Here is a 21,095-nt window from a genome sequence, read left to right as displayed (position 1 = left end):
CATGACACTTGCTAAGAAGAAGATAAATGTGGCAAAGTACAAAGTACTATAACTGTACTGGTCTGTTACGCCCCTGTCTAGGGGGTCAGGGTGCAACATACAAAGATAAATTAGCATGTTCCCTCTCCGATCCCCAAACCAAAATCCAGGATCGAGATGTTCCAACAGAATGATATTTATTTTAAACGAAAGAAAGTGTCAAACAAAACATGACACTACAACTCAGGGCGAACCAAGGCCAACATAATAAACAAAATAAGCAATTTCCCACAGAAAGTGCTAGCTAGCCTGATAGAAAGAAACAAACCAAAAGACAGTCGCTAACCCTAACTCCCTAATGTGAAAACAGTTCAAAGAAAATGGCAGTTCACCCCTACAGATTTAATACTATTTACAAAATATACAATTTATAAACAAAACCACGGCACAAAACCTAACGATTCAAAAATGCTAAATAAGATTTGGAAACCAAGAACAGCAAACAGGTGCTGCTGCCAGAAAGAGCCTCGCTAGCTGTTGGGAACCGTACTTTTAAAACTCCAGGAAGTGTAGGATGGACCAATCAGCTTCCTGTACTTCCCCCAAATCCGGCCAATCAGGCAGGGCACCTATAAGAACAAGAAAATAAAAACAACACATATGGCCAGGACCGTAACATGGTCTACTAGTAATGAAGCACGATGGTTGACAAACCAATAAAGTAGCAAAACAGCAATGAAAGAACAAAATTTGATGAAAATATAGAACAATTTCTATGAATAAATAGGCAGTAACACCAGCTTGAGCTGCCCGTAAACCCAAGCAAAAAAAGCTTACAGCACCTGGTATTCCCAGGCGGTCTTCCTACCAAGTACTAACCAGGCCCGGCCCTATTTGGCTGCCGAGATCGGACGAGATCGGGCGCTTAGAGAGCGGTGTGGCCGTAACATGCATTTGACATCATCAACAGCTCTTAAAAACGCTAGAGAAGCAGAATGCATGACACTTGCTAAGAAGAAGATAAATGTGGCAAAGTACAAAGTACTATAACTGTACTGGTCTGTTACGCCCCTGTCTAGGGGGTCAGGGTGAAACATACAAAGATAAATTTGCATGTTCCCTCTCCGATCCTCAAACCAAAATCCAGGATTGAGATGTTCCAACAGAATGATATTTATTTTAAACGAAAGAAAGTGTCAAACAAAACATGATACTACAACTCAGGGCGAACCAAGGCCAACATAATAAACAAAATAAGCCATTTCCCACAGAAAGTGCTAGCTAGCCTGATAGAAAGAAACAAACCAAAAGACAGTCGCTAACCCTAACTCCCTAATGTGAAAACAAGAGAAAACAATCAAAAGAAAAATGGCAGTCCACCCCTACAGATTTAATACTATTTACAAAATATACAATTTATAAACAAAACCACGGCACAAAACCTAACAATTCAAAAATGCTAAATAAGGTTTGGAAACCAAGAACAGCAAACAGGTGCTGATGCCAGAAAGAGCCTCGCTAGCTGTTGGGAACCGTACTTTTAAAACTCCAGGAAGTGTAGGATGGACCAATCAGCTTCCTGTACTGCCCCCCAATCCGGCCAATCAGGCAGGGCACCTATAAGAACAAGAAAATAAAAACAACACATATGGCCAGGACCGTAACATGGTCTACTAGTAATGAAGCACGATGGTCGGCAAACCAATAAAGTAGCAAAACAGCAATTAAAGAACAAAATTTGATGAAAATATAGAACAATTTCTATGAATAAATAGGCAGTAACACCAGCTTGTGCTGCCCGTAAACCCAAGCAAAAAAGCTTACAGCACCTGGTATTCCCAGGCGGTCTTCCTACCAAGTACTAACCAGGCCCGGCTCTATTTGGCTGCCGAGATCGGACGAGATCGGGCGTTTAGAGAGCGGTGTGGCCGTAAGCTGCATTTGATATCATCAACAGCTCTTAAAAACGCTGGAGAAGCAGAATGCATGACACTTGCTAAGAAGAAGATAAATGTGGCAAAGTACAAAGTACTATAACTGTACTGGTCTGTTACGCCCCTGTCTAGGGGGTCAGGGTGCAACATACAAAGATAAATTAGCATGTTCCCTCTCCGATCCCCAAACCAAAATCCAGGATCGAGATGTTCCAACAGAATGATATTTATTTTAAACGAAAGAAAGTGTCAAACAAAACATGACACTACAACTCAGGGCGAACCAAGGCCAACATAATAAACAAAATAAGCAATTTCCCACAGAAAGTGCTAGCTAGCCTGATAGAAAGAAACAAACCAAAAGACAGTCGCTAACCCTAACTCCCTAATGTGAAAACAAGAGAAAACAATCAAAAGAAAAATGGCAGTCCACCCCTACAGATTTAATACTATTTACAAAATATACAATTTATAAACAAAACCACGGCACAAAACCTAACAATTCAAAAATGCTAAATAAGGTTTGGAAACCAAGAACAGCAAACAGGTGCTGATGCCAGAAAGAGCCTCGCTAGCTGTTGGGAACCGTACTTTTAAAACTCCAGGAAGTGTAGGATGGACCAATCAGCTTCCTGTACTGCCCCCCAATCCGGCCAATCAGGCAGGGCACCTATAAGAACAAGAAAATAAAAACAACACATATGGCCAGGACCGTAACATGGTCTACTAGTAATGAAGCACGATGGTCGGCAAACCAATAAAGTAGCAAAACAGCAATGAAAGAACAAAATTTGATGAAAATATAGAACAATTTCTACGAATAAATAGGCAGTAACACCAGCTTGTGCTGCCCGTAAACCCAAGCAAAAAAGCTTACAGCACCTGGTATTCCCAGGCGGTCTTCCTACCAAGTACTAACCAGGCCCGGCTCTATTTGGCTGCCGAGATCGGACGAGATCGGGCGTTTAGAGAGCGGTGTGGCCGTAAGCTGCATTTGATATCATCAACAGCTCTTAAAAACGCTGGAGAAGCAGAATGCATGACACTTGCTAAGAAGAAGATAAATGTGGCAAAGTACAAAGTACTATAACTGTACTGGTCTGTTACGCCCCTGTCTAGGGGGTCAGGGTGCAACATACAAAGATAAATTAGCATGTTCCCTCTCCGATCCCCAAACCAAAATCCAGGATCGAGATGTTCCAACAGAATGATATTTATTTTAAACGAAAGAAAGTGTCAAACAAAACATGACACTACAACTCAGGGCGAACCAAGGCCAACATAATAAACAAAATAAGCAATTTCCCACAGAAAGTGCTAGCTAGCCTGATAGAAAGAAACAAACCAAAAGACAGTCGCTAACCCTAACTCCCTAATGTGAAAACAGTTCAAAGAAAATGGCAGTTCACCCCTACAGATTTAATACTATTTACAAAATATACAATTTATAAACAAAACCACGGCACAAAACCTAACGATTCAAAAATGCTAAATAAGATTTGGAAACCAAGAACAGCAAACAGGTGCTGCTGCCAGAAAGAGCCTCGCTAGCTGTTGGGAACCGTACTTTTAAAACTCCAGGAAGTGTAGGATGGACCAATCAGCTTCCTGTACTTCCCCCAAATCCGGCCAATCAGGCAGGGCACCTATAAGAACAAGAAAATAAAAACAACACATATGGCCAGGACCGTAACATGGTCTACTAGTAATGAAGCACGATGGTTGACAAACCAATAAAGTAGCAAAACAGCAATGAAAGAACAAAATTTGATGAAAATATAGAACAATTTCTATGAATAAATAGGCAGTAACACCAGCTTGAGCTGCCCGTAAACCCAAGCAAAAAAAGCTTACAGCACCTGGTATTCCCAGGCGGTCTTCCTACCAAGTACTAACCAGGCCCGGCCCTATTTGGCTGCCGAGATCGGACGAGATCGGGCGCTTAGAGAGCGGTGTGGCCGTAACATGCATTTGACATCATCAACAGCTCTTAAAAACGCTAGAGAAGCAGAATGCATGACACTTGCTAAGAAGAAGATAAATGTGGCAAAGTACAAAGTACTATAACTGTACTGGTCTGTTACGCCCCTGTCTAGGGGGTCAGGGTGAAACATACAAAGATAAATTTGCATGTTCCCTCTCCGATCCTCAAACCAAAATCCAGGATTGAGATGTTCCAACAGAATGATATTTATTTTAAACGAAAGAAAGTGTCAAACAAAACATGATACTACAACTCAGGGCGAACCAAGGCCAACATAATAAACAAAATAAGCCATTTCCCACAGAAAGTGCTAGCTAGCCTGATAGAAATAAACAAACCAAAAGATAGTCGCTAACCCTAACTCCCTAATGTGAAAACAAGAGAAAACAATCAAAAGAAAATGGCAGTCCACCCCTACAGATTTAATACTATTTACAAAATATCCAATTTATAAACAAAACCACGGCACAAAACCTAACAATTCAAAAATGCTAAATAAGATTTGGAAACCAAGAACAGCAAACAGTTGCTGCTGCCAGAAAGAGCCTCGCTAGCTGTTGGGAACCGTACTTTTAAAACTCCAGGAAGTGTAGGATGGACCAATCAGCTTCCTGTACTTCCCCCAAATCCGGCCAATCAGGCAGGGCACCTATAAGAACAAGAAAATAAAAACAACACATATGGCCAGGACCGTAACATGGTCTACTAGTAATGAAGCACGATGGTTGACAAACCAATAAAGTAGCAAAACAGCAATGAAAGAACAAAATTTGATGAAAATATAGAACAATTTCTATGAATAAATAGGCAGTAACACCAGCTTGAGCTGCCCGTAAACCCAAGCAAAAAAGCTTACAGCACCTGGTATTCCCAGGCGGTCTTCCTACCAAGTACTAACAAGGCCCGGCCCTATTTGGCTGCCGAGATCGGACGAGATCGGGCGCTTAGAGAGCGGTGTGGCCGTAACATGCATTTGACATCATCAACAGCTCTTAAAAACGCTGGAGAAGCAGAATGCATGACACTTGCTAAGAAGAAGATAAATGTGGCAAAGTACAAACTACTATAACTGTACTGGTCTGTTACGCCCCTTTCTAGGGGGTCAGGGTGCAACATACAAAGATAAATTAGCATGTTCCCTCTCCGATCCCCAAACCAAAATCCAGGATCGAGATGTTCCAACAGAATGATATTTATTTTAAACGAAAGAAAGTGTCAAACAAAACATGACACTACAACTCAGGGCGAACCAAGGCCAACATAATAAACAAAATAAGCCATTTCCCACAGAAAGTGCTAGCTAGCCTGATAGAAAAAAACAAACCAAAAGACAGTCGCTAACCCTAACTCCCTAATGTGAAAACAGTCCAAAGAAAATGGCAGTTCACCCCTACAGATTTAATACTATTTACAAAATATACAATTTATAAACAAAACCACGGCACAAAACCTAACAATGCAAAAATGCTAAATAAGATTTGGAAACCAAGAACAGCAAACAGGTGCTGCTGCCAGAAAGAGCCTCGCTAGCTGTTGGGAACCGTACATTTAAAACTCCAGGAAGTGTAGGATGGACCAATCAGCATCCTGTACTTCCCCCAAATCCGGCCAATCAGGCAGGGCACCTATAAGAACAAGAAAATAAAAACAACACATATGGCCAGGACCGTAACATGGTCTACTAGTAATGAAGCACGATGGTTGACAAACCAATAAAGTAGCAAAACAGCAATGAAAGAACAAAATTTGATGAAAATATAGAACAATTTCTATGAATAAATAGGCAGTAACACCAGCTTGAGCTGCCCGTAAACCCAAGCAAAAAAGCTTACAGCACCTGGTATTCCCAGGCGGTCTTCCTACCAAGTACTAACCAGGCCCGGCCCTATTTGGCTGCCGAGATCGGACGAGATCGGGCGCTTAGAGAGCGGTGTGGCCGTAACATGCATTTGATATCATCAACAGCTCTTAAAAACGCTGGAGAAGCAGAATGCATGACACTTGCTAAGAAGAAGATAAATGTGTCAAAGTACAACGTACTATAACTGTACTGGTCTGTTACGCCCCTTTCTAGGGGGTCAGGGTGCAACATACAAAGATAAATTAGCATGTTCCCTCTCCGATCCCCAAACCAAAATCCAGGATCGAGATGTTCCAACAGAATGATATTTATTTTAAACGAAAGAAAGTGTCAAACAAAACATGACACTACAACTCAGGGCGAACCAAGGCCAACATAATAAACAAAATAAGCCATTTCCCACAGAAAGTGCTAGCTAGCCTGATAGAAATAAACAAACCAAAAGACAGTCGCTAACCCTAACTCCCTAATGTGAAAACAGTCCAAAGAAAATGGCAGTTCACCCCTACAGATTTAATACTATTTACAAAATATACAATTTATAAACAAAACCACGGCACAAAACCTAACAATTCAAAAATGCTAAATAAGGTTTGGAAACCAAGAACAGCAAACAGGTGCTGATGCCAGAAAGAGCCTCGCTAGCTGTTGGGAACCGTACTTTTAAAACTCCAGGAAGTGTAGGATGGACCAATCATCTTCCTGTACTGCCCCCCAATCCGGCCAATCAGGCAGGGCACCTATAAGAACAAGAAAATAAAAACAACACATATGGCCAGGACCGTAACATGGTCTACTAGTAATGAAGCACGATGGTTGGCAAACCAATAAAGTAGCAAAACAGCAATGAAAGAACAAAATTTGATGAAAATATAGAACAATTTCTATGAATAAATAGGCAGTAACACCAGCTTGAGCTGCCCGTAAACCCAAGCAAAAAAGCTTACAGCACCTAGTATTCCCAGGCGGTCTTCCTACCAAGTACTAACCAGGCCCGGCCCTATTTGGCTGCCGAGATCGGACGAGATCGGGCGCTTAGAGAGCGGTGTGGCCGTAACATGCAATTGACATCATCAACAGCTCTTAAAAACGCTAGAGAAGCAGAATGCATGACACTTGCTAAGAAGAAGATAAATGTGGCAAAGTACAAAGTACTATAACTGTACTGGTCTGTTACGCCCCTGTCTAGGGGGTCAGGGTGAAACATACAAAGATAAATTTGCATGTTCCCTCTCCGATCCCCAAACCAAAATCCAGGATTGAGATGTTCCAACAGAATGATATTTATTTTAAACGAAAGAAAGTGTCAAACAAAACATGACACTACAACTCAGGGCGAACCAAGGCCAACATAATAAACAAAATAAGCCATTTCCCACAGAAAGTGCTAGCTAGCCTGATAGAAATAAACAAACCAAAAGATAGTCGCTAACCCTAACTCCCTAATGTGAAAACAGTCCAAAGAAAATGGCAGTTCACCCCTACAGATTTAATACTATTTACAAAATATACAATTTATAAACAAAACCACGGCACAAAACCTAACAATTCAAAAATGCTAAATAAGATTTGGAAACCAAGAACAGCAAACAGGTGCTGCTGCCAGAAAGAGCCTCGCTAGCTGTTGGGAACCGTACATTTAAAACTCCAGGAAGTGTAGGATGGACCAATCAGCTTCCTGTACTTCCCCCAAATCCGGCCAATCAGGCACGGCACCTATAAGAACAAGAAAATAAAAACAACACATATGGCCAGGACCGTAACATGGTCTACTAGTAATGAAGCACGATGGTTGACAAACCAATAAAGTAGCAAAACAGCAATGAAAGAACAAAATTTGATGAAAATATAGAACAATTTCTATGAATAAATAGGCAGTAACACCAGCTTGTGCTGCCCGTAAACCCAAGCAAAGAAGCTTACAGCACCTGGTATTCCCAGGCGGTCTTCCTACCAAGTACTAACAAGGCCCGGCCCTATTTGGCTGCCGAGATCGGACGGGATCGGGCGCTTAGAGAGCAGTGTGGCCATAAGCTGCATTTGACATCATCAACAGCTCTCAAAAACGCTGGAGAAGCAGAATGCATGACACTTGCTAAGAAGAAGATAAATGTGGCAAAGTACAAAGCACTATAACTGTACTGGTCTGTTACGCCGCTGTCTAGGGGGTCAGGGTGCAACATACAAAGATAAATTAGCATGTTCCCTCTCCGATCCCCAAACCAAAATCCAGGATCGAGATGTTCCAACAGAATGATATTTATTTTAAACGAAAGAAAGTGTCAAACAAAACATGACACTACAACTCAGGGCGAACCAAGGCCAACATAATAAACAAAATAAGCCATTTCCCACAGAAAGTGCTAGCTAGCCTGATAGAAATAAACAAACCAAAAGACAGTCGCTAACCCTAACTCCCTAATGTGAAAACAGTCCAAAGAAAATGGTAGTTCACCCCTACAGATTTAATACTATTTACAAAATATACAATTTATAAACAAAACCACGGCACAAAACCTAACAATTCAGAAATACTAAATAAGGTTTGGAAACAAAGAACAGCAAACAGGTGCTGATGCCAGAAAGAGCCTCGCTAGCTGTTGGGAACCGTACTTTTAAAACTCCAGGAAGTGTAGGATGGACCACTCAGCTTCCGGTACTGCCCCCCAATCCGGCCAATCAGGCAGGGCACCTATAAGAACAAGAAAATAAAAACAACACATATGGCCAGGACCGTAACATGGTCTATTAGTAATGAAGCACGATGGTTGACAAACCAATAAAGTAGCAAAACAGCAATGAAAGAACAAAATTTGATGAAAATATAGAACAATTTCTATGAATAAATAGGCAGTAACACCAGCTTGTGCTGCCCGTAAACCCAAGCAAAAAAGCTTACAGCACCTGGTATTCCCAGGCGGTCTTCCTACCAAGTACTAACCAGGCCCGGCTCTATTTGGCTGCCGAGATCGGACGAGATCGGGCGCTTAGAGAGCAGTGTGGCCGTAAGCTGCATTTGACATCATCAACAGCTCTTAAAAACGCTGGAGAAGCAGAATGCATGACACTTGCTAAGAAGAAGATAAATGTGGCAAAGTACAAAGTACTATAACTGTACTGGTCTGTTACGCCCCTGTCTAGGGGGTCAGGGTGCCACATACAAAGATAAATTAGCATGTTCCCTCTCCGATCCCCAAACCAAAATCCAGGATCGAGATGTTCCAACAGAATGATATTTATTTTAAACGAAAGAAAGTGTCAAACAAAACATGACACTACAACTCAGGGCGAACCAAGGCCAACATAATAAACAAAATAAGCCATTTCCCACAGAGAGTGCTAGCTAGCCTGATAGAAATAAACAAACCAAAAGACAGTCGCTAACCCTAACTCCCTAATGTGAAAACAGTCCAAAGAAAATGGCAGTTCACCCCTACAGATTTAATACTATTTACAAAATATACAATTTATAAACAAAACCACGGCACAAAACCTAACAATTTAAAAATGCTAAATAAGATTTGGAAACCAAGAACAGCAAACAGGTGCTGCTGCCAGAAAGAGCCTCGCTAGCTGTTGGGAACCGTACTTTTAAAACTCCAGGAAGTGTAGGATGGACCAATCAGCTTCCTGTACTTCCCCCAAATCCAGCCAATCAGGCAGGGCACCTATAAGAACAAGAAAATAAAAACAACACATATGGCCATGACCGTAACATGGTCTACTAGTAATGAAGCACGATGGTTGACAAACCAATAAAGTAGCAAAACAGCAATGAAAGAACAAAATTTGATGAAAATATAGAACAATTTCTATGAATAAATAGGCAGTAACACCAGCTTGAGCTGCCCGTAAACCCAAGCAAAAAAGCTTACAGCACCTGGTATTCCCAGGCGGTCTTCCTACCAAGTACTAACCAGGCCCGGCCCTATTTGGCTGCTGAGATCGGACGAGATCGGGCGCTCAGAGAGCGGTGTGGCCGTAAGCTGCATTTGACATCATCAACAGCTCTTAAAAACGCTGGAGAAGCAGAATGCATGACACTTGCTAAGAAGAAGATAAATGTGGCAAAGTACAAAGTACTATAACTGTACTGGTCTGTTACGCCCCTGTCTAGGGGGTCAGGGTGCAACATACAAAGATAAATTAGCATGTTCCCTCTCCGATCCCCAAACCAAAATCCAGAATCGAGATGTTCCAACAGAATGATATTTATTTTAAACGAAAGAAAGTGTCAAACAAAACATGACACTACAACTCAGGGCGAACCAAGGCCAACATAATAAACAAAATAAGCCATTTCCCACAGAAAGTGCTAGCTAGCCTGATAGAAAGAAACAAACCAAAAGATAGTCGCTAACCCTAACTCCCTAATGTGAAAACAAGAGAAAACAATCAAAAGAAAAATGGCAGTCCACCCCTACAGATTTAATACTATTTACAAAATATACAATTTATAAACAAAACCACGGCACAAAACCTAACAATTCAAAAATGCTAAATAAGATTTGGAAACTAAGAACAGCAAACAGGTGCTGCGGCCAGAAAGAGCCTCGCTAGCTGTTGGGAACCGTACTTTTAAAACTCCAGGAAGTGTAGGATGGACCAATCAGCTTCCTGTACTTCCCCCAAATCCGGCCAATCAGGCAGGGCACCTATAAGAACAAGAAAATAAAAACAACACATATGGCCATGACCGTAACATGGTCTACTAGTAATGAAGCACGATGGTTGACAAACGAATAAAGTAGCAAAACAGCAATGAAAGAACAAAATTTGATGAAAATATAGAACAATTTCTATGAATAAATAGGCAGTAACACCAGCTTGAGCTGCCCGTAAACCCAAGCAAAAAAGCTTACAGCACCTGGTATTCCCAGGCGGTCTTCCTACCAAGTACTAACCAGGCCCGGTTCTATTTGGCTGCCGAGATCGGACGAGATCGGGCGCTTAGAGAGCGGTGTGGCCGTAAGCTGCATTTGACATTATCAACAGCTCTTAAAAACGCTAGAGAAGCAGAATGCATGACACTTGCTAAGAAGAAGATAAATGTGGCAAAGTACAAAGTACTATAACTGTACTGGTCTGTTACGCCCCTGTCTAGGGGGTCAGGGTGAAACATACAAAGATAAATTTGCATGTTCCCTCTCCGATCCTCAAACCAAAATCCAGGATTGAGATGTTCCAACAGAATGATATTTATTTTAAACGAAAGAAAGTGTCAAACAAAACATGACACTACAACTCAGGGCGAACCAAGGCCAACATAATAAACAAAATAAGCCATTTCCCACAGAAAGTGCTAGCTAGCCTGATAGAAATAAACAAACCAAAAGATAGTCGCTAACCCTAACTCCCTAATGTGAAAACAAGAGAAAACAATCAAAAGAAAATGGCAGTCCACCCCTACAGATTTAATACTATTTACAAAATATACAATTTATAAACAAAACCACGGCACAAAACCTAACAATTCAAAAATGCTAAATAAGATTTGGAAACCAAGAACAGCAAACAGGTGCTGCTGCCAGAAAGAGCCTCGCTAGCTGTTGGGAACCGTACTTTTAAAACTCCAGGAAGTGTAGGATGGACCAATCAGCTTCCTGTACTTCCCCCAAATCCGGCCAATCAGGCAGGGCACCTATAAGAACAAGAAAATAAAAACAACACATATGGCCAGGACCGTAACATGGTCTACTAGTAATGAAGCACGATGGTTGACAAACCAATAAAGTAGCAAAACAGCAATGAAAGAACAAAATTTGATGAAAATATAGAACAATTTCTATGAATAAATAGGCAGTAACACCAGCTTGAGCTGCCCGTAAACCCAAGCAAAAAAGCTTACAGCACCTGGTATTCCCAGGCGGTCTTCCTACCAAGTACTAACCAGGCCCGGCCCTATTTGGCTGCCGAGATCGGACGAGATCGGGCGCTTAGAGAGCGGTGTGGCCGTAACATGCATTTGACATCATCAACAGCTCTTAAAAACGCTAGAGAAGCAGAATGCATGACACTTGCTAAGAAGAAGATAAATGTGGCAAAGTACAAAGTACTATAACTGTACTGGTCTGTTACGCCCCTGTCTAGGGGGTCAGGGTGAAACATACAAAGATAAATTTGCATGTTCCCTCTCCGATCCCCAAACCAAAATCCAGGATTGAGATGTTCCAACAGAATGATATTTATTTTAAACGAAAGAAAGTGTCAAACAAAACATGACACTACAACTCAGGGCGAACCAAGGCCAACATAATAAACAAAATAAGCCATTTCCCACAGAAAGTGCTAGCTAGCCTGATAGAAAGAAACAAACCAAAAGACAGTCGCTAACCCTAACTCCCTAATGTGAAAACAAGAGAAAACAATCAAAAGAAAAATGGCAGTCCACCCCTACAGATTTAATACTATTTACAAAATATACAATTTATAAACAAAACCACGGCACAAAACCTAACAATTCAAAAATGCTAAATAAGGTTTGGAAACCAAGAACAGCAAACAGGTGCTGATGCCAGAAAGAGCCTCGCTAGCTGTTGGGAACCATACTTTTAAAACTCCAGGAAGTGTAGGATGGACCAATCAGCTTCCTGTACTGCCCCCCAATCCAGCCAATCAGGCAGGGCACCTATAAGAACAAGAAAATAAAAACAACACATATGGCCAGGACCGTAACATGGTCTACTAGTAATGAAGCACGATGGTTGGCAAACCAATAAAGTAGCAAAACAGCAATGAAAGAACAAAATTTGATGAAAATATAGAACAATTTCTATGAATAAATAGGCAGTAACACCAGCTTGTGCTGCCCGTAAACCCAAGCAAAGAAGCTTACAGCACCTGGTATTCCCAGGCGGTCTTCCTACCAAGTACTAACAAGGCCCGGCCCTATTTGGCTGCCGAGATCGGACGGGATCGGGCGCTTAGAGAGCAGTGTGGCCATAAGCTGCATTTGACATCATCAACAGCTCTCAAAAACGCTGGAGAAGCAGAATGCATGACACTTGCTAAGAAGAAGATAAATGTGGCAAAGTACAAAGTACTATAACTGTACTGGTCTGTTACGCCCCTGTCTAGGGGGTCAGGGTGCAACATACAAAGATAAATTAGCATGTTCCCTCTCCGATCCCCAAACCAAAATCCAGGATCGAGATGTTCCAACAGAATGATATTTATTTTAAACGAAAGAAAGTGTCAAACAAAACATGACACTACAACTCAGGGCGAACCAAGGCCAACATAATAAACAAAATAAGCCATTTCCCACAGAAAGTGCTAGCTAGCCTGATAGAAATAAACAAACCAAAAGACAGTCGCTAACCCTAACTCCCTAATGTGAAAACAGTCCAAAGAAAATGGTAGTTCACCCCTACAGATTTAATACTATTTACAAAATATACAATTTATAAACAAAACCACGGCACAAAACCTAACAATTCAGAAATACTAAATAAGGTTTGGAAACCAAGAACAGCAAACAGGTGCTGATGCCAGAAAGAGCCTCGCTAGCTGTTGGGAACCGTACTTTTAAAACTCCAGGAAGTGTAGGATGGACCAATCAGCTTCCTGTACTGCCCCCATATCCGGCCAATCAGGCAGGGCACCTATAAGAACAAGAAAATAAAAACAACACATATGGCCAGGACCGTAACATGGTCTATTAGTAATGAAGCACGATGGTTGACAAACCAATCAAGTAGCAAAACAGCAATGAAAGAACAAAATTTGATGAAAATATAGAACAATTTCTATGAATAAATAGGCAGTAACACCAGCTTGTGCTGCCCGTAAACCCAAGCAAAGAAGCTTACAGCACGTGGTATTCCCAGGCGGTCTTCCTACCAAGTACTAACAAGGCCCGGCCCTATTTGGCTGCCGAGATCGGACGGGATCGGGCGCTTAGAGAGCAGTGTGGCCGTAAGCTGCATTTGACATCATCAACAGCTCTCAAAAACGCTGGAGAAGCAGAATGCATGACCCTTGCTAAGAAGAAGATAAATGTGGCAAAGTACAAAGTACTATAACTGTACTGGTCTGTTACGCCTCTGTCTAGGGGGTCAGGGTGCAACATACAAAGATAAATTAGCATGTTCCCTCTCCGATCCCCAAAACCAAAATCCAGGATCGAGATGTTCCAACAGAATGATATCTATTTTAAACGAAAGAAAGTGTCAAACAAAACATGACACTACAACTCAGGGCGAACCAAGGCCAACATAATAAACAAAATAAACCATTTCCCACAGAAAGTGCTAGCTAGCCTGATAGAAATAAACAAACCAAAAGACAGTCGCTAACCCTAACTCCCTAATGTGAAAACAAGAGAAAACAATCAAAAGAAAATGGCAGTCCACCCCTACAGATTTAATACTATTTACAAAATATACAATTTATAAACAAAACCACGGCACAAAACCTAACAATTCAAAAATGCTAAATAAGGTTTGGAAAGCAAGAACAGCAAACAGGTGCTGCTGCCAGAAAGAGCCTCGCTAGCTGTTGGGAACCGTACTTTTAAAACTCCAGGAAGTGTAGGATGGACCAATCAGCTTCCTGTACTTCCCCCAAATCCGGCCAATCAGGCAGGGCACCTATAAGAACAACAAAATAAAAACAACACATATGGCCAGGACCGTAACATGGTCTACTAGTAATGAAGCAAGATGGTTGACAAACCAATAAAGTAGCAAAACAGAAATGAAAGAACAAAATTTGATGAAAATATAGAACAATTTCTATGAATAAATAGGCAGTAACGCCAGCTTGTGCTGGCCGTAAACCCAAGCAAAAAAGCTTACAGCACCTGGTATTCCCAGGCGGTCTTCCTACCAAGTACTAACCAGGCCCGGCTCTATTTGGCTGCCGAGATCTGACGAGATCGGGCGCTTAGAGAGCGGTGTGGCCATAAGCTGCATTTGACATCATCAACAGCTCTTAAAAACGCTGGAGAAGCAGAATGCATGACACTTGCTAAGAAGAAGATAAATGTGGCAAAGTACAAAGTACTATAACTGTACTGGTCTGTTACGCCCCTGTCTAGGGGGTCAGGGTGCCACATACAAAGATAAATTAGCATGTTCCCTCTCCGATCCCCAAACCAAAATCCAGGATCGAGATGTTCCAACAGAATGATATTTATTTTAAACGAAAGAAAGTGTCAAACAAAACATGACACTACAACTCAGGGCGAACCAAGGCCAACATAATAAACAAAATAAGCCATTTCCCACAGAAAGTGCTAGCTAGCCTGATAGAAATAAAGAAACCAAAAGACAGTCGCTAACCCTAACTCCCTAATGTGAAAACAGTCCAAAGAAAATGGTAGTTCACCCCTACAGATTTAATACTATTTACAAAATATACAATTTATAAACAAAACCACGGCACAAAACCTAACAATTCAGAAATACTAAATAAGGTTTGGAAACCAAGAACAGCAAACAGGTGCTGATGCCAGAAAGAGCCTCGCTAGCTGTTGGGAACCGTACTTTTAAAACTCCAGGAAGTGTAGGATGGACCACTCAGCTTCCGGTACTGCCCCCCAATCCGGCCAATCAGGCAGGGCACCTATAAGAACAAGAAAATAAAAACAACACATATGGCCAGGACCGTAACATGGTCTATTAGTAATGAAGCACGATGGTTGACAAACCAATAAAGTAGCAAAACAGCAATGAAAGAACAAAATTTGATGAAAATATAGAACAATTTCTATGAATAAATAGGCAGTAACACCAGCTTGTGCTGCCCGTAAACCCAAGCAAAAAAGCTTACAGCACCTGGTATTCCCAGGCGGTCTTCCTACCAAGTACTAACCAGGCCCGGCTCTATTTGGCTGCCGAGATCGGACGAGATCGGGCGCTTAGAGAGCGGTGTGGCCGTAAGCTGCATTTGACATCATCAACAGCTCTTAAAAACGCTGGAGAAGCAGAATGCATGACACTTGCTAAGAAGAAGATAAATGTGGCAAAGTACAAAGTACTATAACTGTACTGGTCTGTTACGCCCCTGTCTAGGGGGTCAGGGTGCCACATACAAAGATAAATTAGCATGTTCCCTCTCCGATCCCCAAACCAAAATCCAGGATCGAGATGTTCCAACAGAATGATATTTATTTTAAACGAAAGAAAGTGTCAAACAAAACATGACACTACAACTCAGGGCGAACCAAGGCCAACATAATAAACAAAATAAGCCATTTCCCACAGAAAGTGCTAGCTAGCCTGATAGAAATAAACAAACCAAAAGACAGTCGCTAACCCTAACTCCCTAATGTGAAAACAGTCCAAAGAAAATGGCAGTTCACCCCTACAGATTTAATACTATTTACAAAATATACAATTTATAAACAAAACCACGGCACAAAACCTAACAATTCAAAAATGCTAAATAAGGTTTGGAAACCAAGAACAGCAAACAGGTGCTGATGCCAGAAAGAGCCTCGCTAGCTGTTGGGAACCGTACTTTTAAAACTCCAGGAAGTGTAGGATGGACCAATCAGCTTCCTGTACTGCCCCCCAATCCGGCCAATCAGGCAGGGCACCTATAAGAACAAGAAAATAAAAACAACACATATGGCCAGGACCGTAACATGGTCTATTAGTAATGAAGCACGATGGTTGACAAACCAATCAAGTAGCAAAACAGCAATGAAAGAACAAAATTTGATGAAAATATAGAACAATTTCTATGAATAAATAGGCAGTAACACCAGCTTGTGCTGCCCGTAAACCCAAGCAAAGAAGCTTACAGCACGTGGTATTCCCAGGCGGTCTTCCTACCAAGTACTAACAAGGCCCGGCCCTATTTGGCTGCCGAGATCGGACGGGATCGGGCGCTTAGAGAGCAGTGTGGCCGTAAGCTGCATTTGACATCATCAACAGCTCTCAAAAACGCTGGAGAAGCAGAATGCATGACCCTTGCTAAGAAGAAGATAAATGTGGCAAAGTACAAAGTACTATAACTGTACTGGTCTGTTACGCCTCTGTCTAGGGGGTCAGGGTGCAACATACAAAGATAAATTAGCATGTTCCCTCTCCGATCCCCAAACCAAAATCCAGGATCGAGATGTTCCAACAGAATGATATTTATTTTAAACGAAAGAAAGTGTCAAACAAAACATGACACTACAACTCAGGGCGAACCAAGGCCAACATAATAAACAAAATAAGCCATTTCCCACAGAAAGTGCTAGCTAGCCTGATAGAAATAAACAAACCAAAAGACAGTCGCTAACCCTAACTCCCTAATGTGAAAACAGTCCAAAGAAAATGGCAGTTCACCCCTACAGATTTAATACTATTTACAAAATATACAATTTATAAACAAAACCACGGCACAAAACCTAACAATTCAAAAATGCTAAATAAGGTTTGGAAACCAAGAACAGCAAACAGGTGCTGATGCCAGAAAGAGCCTCGCTAGCTGTTGGGAACCGTACTTTTAAAACTCCAGGAAGTGTAGGATGGACCAATCAGCTTCCTGTACTGCCCCCCAATCCGGCCAATCAGGCAGGGCACCTATAAGAACAAGAAAATAAAAACAACACATATGGCCAGGACCGTAACATGGTCTACTAGTAATGAAGCACGATGGTTGGCAAACCAATAAAGTAGCAAAACAGCAATGAAAGAACAAAATTTGATGAAAATATAGAACAATTTCTACGAATAAATAGGCAGTAACACCAGCTTGTGCTGCCCGTAAACCCAAGCAAAAAAGCTTACAGCACCTGGTATTCCCAGGCGGTCTTCCTACCAAGTACTAACCAGGCCCGGCTCTATTTGGCTGCCGAGATCGGACGAGATCGGGCGCTTAGAGAGCGGTGTGGCCGTAAGCTGCATTTGACATCATCAACAGCTCTTAAAAACGCTAGAGAAGCAGAATGCATGACTCTTGCTAAGAATAAGATAAATGTGGCAAAGTACAAAGTACTATAACTGTACTGGTCTGTTACGCCCCTGTCTAGGGGATCAGGGTGAAACATACAAAGATAAATTTGCATGTTCCCTCTCCGATCCCCAAACCAAAATCCAGGATTGAGATGTTCCAACAGAATGATATTTATTTTAAACGAAAGAAAGTGTCAAACAAAACATGACACTACAACTCAAGGCGAACCAAGGCCAACATAATAAACAAAATAAGCCATTTCCCACAGAAAGTGCTAGCTAGCCTGATAGAAAGAAACAAACCAAAAGACAGTCGCTAACCCTAACTCCCTAATGTGAAAACAAGAGAAAACAATCAAAAGAAAAATGGCAGTCCACCCCTACAGATTTAATACTATTTACAAAATATACAATTTATAAACAAAACCACGGCACAAAACCTAACAATTCAAAAATGCTAAATAAGGTTTGGAAACCAAGAACAGCAAACAGGTGCTGATGCCAGAAAGAGCCTCGCTAGCTGTTGGGAACCGTACTTTTAAAACTCCAGGAAGTGTAGGATGGACCAATCAGCTTCCTGTACTGCCCCCCAATCCGGCCAATCAGGCAGGGCACCTATAAGAACAAGAAAATAAAAACAACACATATGGCCAGGACCGTAACATGGTCTACTAGTAATGAAGCACGATGGTCAGCAAACCAATAAAGTAGCAAAACAGCAATTAAAGAACAAAATTTGATGAAAATATAGAACAATTTCTATGAATAAATAGGCAGTAACACCAGCTTGTGCTGCCCGTAAACCCAAGCAAAAAAGCTTACAGCACCTGGTATTCCCAGGCGGTCTTCCTACCAAGTACTAACCAGGCCCGGCTCTATTTGGCTGCCGAGATCGGACGAGATCGGGCGTTTAGAGAGCGGTGTGGCCGTAAGCTGCATTTGATATCATCAACAGCTCTTAAAAACGCTGGAGAAGCAGAATGCATGACACTTGCTAAGAAGAAGATAAATGTGGCAAAGTACAAAGTACTATAACTGTACTGGTCTGTTACGCCCCTGTCTAGGGGGTCAGGGTGCAACATACAAAGATAAATTAGCATGTTCCCTCTCCGATCCCCAAACCAAAATCCAGGATCGAGATGTTCCAACAGAATGATATTTATTTTAAACGAAAGAAAGTGTCAAACAAAACATGACACTACAACTCAGGGCGAACCAAGGCCAACATAATAAACAAAATAAGCAATTTCCCACAGAAAGTGCTAGCTAGCCTGATAGAAAGAAACAAACCAAAAGACAGTCGCTAACCCTAACTCCCTAATGTGAAAACAAGAGAAAACAATCAAAAGAAAAATGGCAGTCCACCCCTACAGATTTAATACTATTTACAAAATATACAATTTATAAACAAAACCACGGCACAAAACCTAACAATTCAAAAATGCTAAATAAGGTTTGGAAACCAAGAACAGCAAACAGGTGCTGATGCCAGAAAGAGCCTCGCTAGCTGTTGGGAACCGTACTTTTAAAACTCCAGGAAGTGTAGGATGGACCAATCAGCTTCCTGTACTGCCCCCCAATCCGGCCAATCAGGCAGGGCACCTATAAGAACAAGAAAATAAAAACAACACATATGGCCAGGACCGTAACATGGTCTACTAGTAATGAAGCACGATGGTCGGCAAACCAATAAAGTAGCAAAACAGCAATGAAAGAACAAAATTTGATGAAAATATAGAACAATTTCTACGAATAAATAGGCAGTAACACCAGCTTGTGCTGCCCGTAAACCCAAGCAAAAAAGCTTACAGCACCTGGTATTCCCAGGCGGTCTTCCTACCAAGTACTAACCAGGCCCGGCTCTATTTGGCTGCCGAGATCGGACGAGATCGGGCGTTTAGAGAGCGGTGTGGCCGTAAGCTGCATTTGATATCATCAACAGCTCTTAAAAACGCTGGAGAAGCAGAATGCATGACACTTGCTAAGAAGAAGATAAATGTGGCAAAGTACAAAGTACTATAACTGTACTGGTCTGTTACGCCCCTGTCTAGGGGGTCAGGGTGCAACATACAAAGATAAATTAGCATGTTCCCTCTCCGATCCCCAAACCAAAATCCAGGATCGAGATGTTCCAACAGAATGATATTTATTTTAAACGAAAGAAAGTGTCAAACAAAACATGACACTACAACTCAGGGCGAACCAAGGCCAACATAATAAACAAAATAAGCAATTTCCCACAGAAAGTGCTAGCTAGCCTGATAGAAAGAAACAAACCAAAAGACAGTCGCTAACCCTAACTCCCTAATGTGAAAACAGTTCAAAGAAAATGGCAGTTCACCCCTACAGATTTAATACTATTTACAAAATATACAATTTATAAACAAAACCACGGCACAAAACCTAACGATTCAAAAATGCTAAATAAGATTTGGAAACCAAGAACAGCAAACAGGTGCTGCTGCCAGAAAGAGCCTCGCTAGCTGTTGGGAACCGTACTTTTAAAACTCCAGGAAGTGTAGGATGGACCAATCAGCTTCCTGTACTTCCCCCAAATCCGGCCAATCAGGCAGGGCACCTATAAGAACAAGAAAATAAAAACAACACATATGGCCAGGACCGTAACATGGTCTACTAGTAATGAAGCACGATGGTTGACAAACCAATAAAGTAGCAAAACAGCAATGAAAGAACAAAATTTGATGAAAATATAGAACAATTTCTATGAATAAATAGGCAGTAACACCAGCTTGAGCTGCCCGTAAACCCAAGCAAAAAAAGCTTACAGCACCTGGTATTCCCAGGCGGTCTTCCTACCAAGTACTAACCAGGCCCGGCCCTATTTGGCTGCCGAGATCGGACGAGATCGGGCGCTTAGAGAGCGGTGTGGCCGTAACATGCATTTGACATCATCAACAGCTCTTAAAAACGCTAGAGAAGCAGAATGCATGACACTTGCTAAGAAGAAGATAAATGTGGCAAAGTACAAAGTACTATAACTGTACTGGTCTGTTACGCCCCTGTCTAGGGGGTCAGGGTGAAACATACAAAGATAAATTTGCATGTTCCCTCTCCGATCCTCAAACCAAAATCCAGGATTGAGATGTTCCAACAGAATGATATTTATTTTAAACGAAAGAAAGTGTCAAACAAAACATGATACTACAACTCAGGGCGAACCAAGGCCAACATAATAAACAAAATAAGCCATTTCCCACAGAAAGTGCTAGCTAGCCTGATAGAAATAAACAAACCAAAAGATAGTCGCTAACCCTAACTCCCTAATGTGAAAACAAGAGAAAACAATCAAAAGAAAATGGCAGTCCACCCCTACAGATTTAATACTATTTACAAAATATCCAATTTATAAACAAAACCACGGCACAAAACCTAACAATTCAAAAATGCTAAATAAGATTTGGAAATCAAGAACAGCAAACAGTTGC

The 21,095-nt window shown here is 41.5% G+C and overlaps 21 pseudogenes; all 21 read right to left on the bottom strand.

Annotated features, from left to right (window-relative positions):
* Nucleotides 1–809: 809 nt before the first annotated feature.
* On the bottom strand, nucleotides 810–928 carry LOC137110454 (5S ribosomal RNA; annotated as a pseudogene).
* Nucleotides 929–1,796: 868 nt separating this feature from the next.
* Nucleotides 1,797–1,915, bottom strand: LOC137111344 (5S ribosomal RNA; annotated as a pseudogene).
* An 868-nt stretch (nucleotides 1,916–2,783) lies between these two features.
* LOC137111343 (5S ribosomal RNA) lies at nucleotides 2,784–2,902 on the bottom strand (annotated as a pseudogene).
* An 858-nt stretch (nucleotides 2,903–3,760) lies between these two features.
* Nucleotides 3,761–3,879, bottom strand: LOC137110453 (5S ribosomal RNA; annotated as a pseudogene).
* Nucleotides 3,880–4,746: 867 nt separating this feature from the next.
* On the bottom strand, nucleotides 4,747–4,865 carry LOC137110846 (5S ribosomal RNA; annotated as a pseudogene).
* An 857-nt stretch (nucleotides 4,866–5,722) lies between these two features.
* On the bottom strand, nucleotides 5,723–5,841 carry LOC137110451 (5S ribosomal RNA; annotated as a pseudogene).
* An 857-nt stretch (nucleotides 5,842–6,698) lies between these two features.
* LOC137110779 (5S ribosomal RNA) lies at nucleotides 6,699–6,817 on the bottom strand (annotated as a pseudogene).
* An 857-nt stretch (nucleotides 6,818–7,674) lies between these two features.
* LOC137110668 (5S ribosomal RNA) lies at nucleotides 7,675–7,793 on the bottom strand (annotated as a pseudogene).
* An 857-nt stretch (nucleotides 7,794–8,650) lies between these two features.
* Nucleotides 8,651–8,769, bottom strand: LOC137110158 (5S ribosomal RNA; annotated as a pseudogene).
* An 857-nt stretch (nucleotides 8,770–9,626) lies between these two features.
* Nucleotides 9,627–9,745, bottom strand: LOC137110606 (5S ribosomal RNA; annotated as a pseudogene).
* Nucleotides 9,746–10,613: 868 nt separating this feature from the next.
* LOC137110210 (5S ribosomal RNA) lies at nucleotides 10,614–10,732 on the bottom strand (annotated as a pseudogene).
* An 867-nt stretch (nucleotides 10,733–11,599) lies between these two features.
* LOC137110450 (5S ribosomal RNA) lies at nucleotides 11,600–11,718 on the bottom strand (annotated as a pseudogene).
* Nucleotides 11,719–12,586: 868 nt separating this feature from the next.
* Nucleotides 12,587–12,705, bottom strand: LOC137110667 (5S ribosomal RNA; annotated as a pseudogene).
* Nucleotides 12,706–13,562: 857 nt separating this feature from the next.
* Nucleotides 13,563–13,681, bottom strand: LOC137110866 (5S ribosomal RNA; annotated as a pseudogene).
* Nucleotides 13,682–14,549: 868 nt separating this feature from the next.
* Nucleotides 14,550–14,668, bottom strand: LOC137110049 (5S ribosomal RNA; annotated as a pseudogene).
* Nucleotides 14,669–15,525: 857 nt separating this feature from the next.
* Nucleotides 15,526–15,644, bottom strand: LOC137110992 (5S ribosomal RNA; annotated as a pseudogene).
* An 857-nt stretch (nucleotides 15,645–16,501) lies between these two features.
* On the bottom strand, nucleotides 16,502–16,620 carry LOC137110865 (5S ribosomal RNA; annotated as a pseudogene).
* Nucleotides 16,621–17,477: 857 nt separating this feature from the next.
* On the bottom strand, nucleotides 17,478–17,596 carry LOC137110991 (5S ribosomal RNA; annotated as a pseudogene).
* An 868-nt stretch (nucleotides 17,597–18,464) lies between these two features.
* On the bottom strand, nucleotides 18,465–18,583 carry LOC137111341 (5S ribosomal RNA; annotated as a pseudogene).
* An 868-nt stretch (nucleotides 18,584–19,451) lies between these two features.
* LOC137111340 (5S ribosomal RNA) lies at nucleotides 19,452–19,570 on the bottom strand (annotated as a pseudogene).
* Nucleotides 19,571–20,428: 858 nt separating this feature from the next.
* On the bottom strand, nucleotides 20,429–20,547 carry LOC137110449 (5S ribosomal RNA; annotated as a pseudogene).
* Nucleotides 20,548–21,095: the final 548 nt, after the last annotated feature.

The sequence above is a fragment of the Channa argus genome, unplaced genomic scaffold (genome assembly GCF_033026475.1).
Source record: "Channa argus isolate prfri unplaced genomic scaffold, Channa argus male v1.0 Contig009, whole genome shotgun sequence".
NCBI lineage: Eukaryota > Metazoa > Chordata > Actinopteri > Anabantiformes > Channidae > Channa > Channa argus.
Note: the sequence above shows the minus strand (reverse complement) of the source record. Positions and strands in the feature narration are given on the sequence as shown.